We start from the raw sequence: 746 nt of genomic DNA on the forward strand, positions 1-746 counted from the left end.
GCGCACGTTTATTCTTTCATAGAATTAAGAGAGCTATGGCCGAAGATCAAAACCAAAGACCTCTTAAAGATTTCGCTCAACCATCAAATGAAGAACCTAGTTCTAGCATAGTAAAGCCAACCATCCCAGCTAATAATTTTGAACTTAAACCATCCCTATTGCAACTAGTGCAACAGAGACAATTCGCAGGTCTCGCTACTGAGAACCCAAACCAACATTTAAAAATATTTCTTCAATTAGCAGACACTTTTAAAACCAATGGAGCTTCTCCTGAGGAAATACGTTTAAGATTATTCCCTTTTTCCCTTAGAGATAAAGCCCTGTCATGGTTAGATTCCCTTCCACCCAATTCCATTACGACTTGGGATAACCTTAGAAGAGTATTTCTTGCTAGATATTTTCCCCCAAGTAAGACCTCCGTTCTTCGAAACCATATAACTAGATTTACCCAAAACCAAGGAGAATCGTTGTTCGAAGCTTGGGAGTGATATAAAGAGTTGTTACGAGCATGCCCACATCATGGTTTAGAAAATTGGTTAATCATTCAAACCTTCTATAATGGACTTCACTATAACACGAAGATGACCATCGACGCTGCCGCAGGCGGTGCTCTGATGAACAAACCTTATCCTGAAGCTAGTGCCCTCATCGAAGATATGGCTCAAAACCATCAATCATGGGGAGTCGAACGAGCGACAGTTGAGAAGAAGGAAGCCCAAGGAGGAGTGCATGAACTAAGCTCTATA

The 746-nt window shown here is 41.0% G+C and overlaps 1 non-coding gene across 1 annotated transcript; it reads right to left on the bottom strand.

Moving 5' to 3' along the window:
• Nucleotides 1-419: 419 nt before the first annotated feature.
• Nucleotides 420-526, bottom strand: LOC127110058 (small nucleolar RNA R71). Its single transcript, XR_007797296.1, has one exon. It is a non-coding gene; the product is annotated as a small nucleolar RNA R71 (small nucleolar RNA).
• Nucleotides 527-746: the final 220 nt, after the last annotated feature.

The sequence above is a fragment of the Lathyrus oleraceus genome, chromosome 7, assembly GCF_024323335.1.
Source record: "Lathyrus oleraceus cultivar Zhongwan6 chromosome 7, CAAS_Psat_ZW6_1.0, whole genome shotgun sequence".
NCBI classification, from domain to species: Eukaryota; Viridiplantae; Streptophyta; class Magnoliopsida; order Fabales; family Fabaceae; genus Lathyrus; species Lathyrus oleraceus.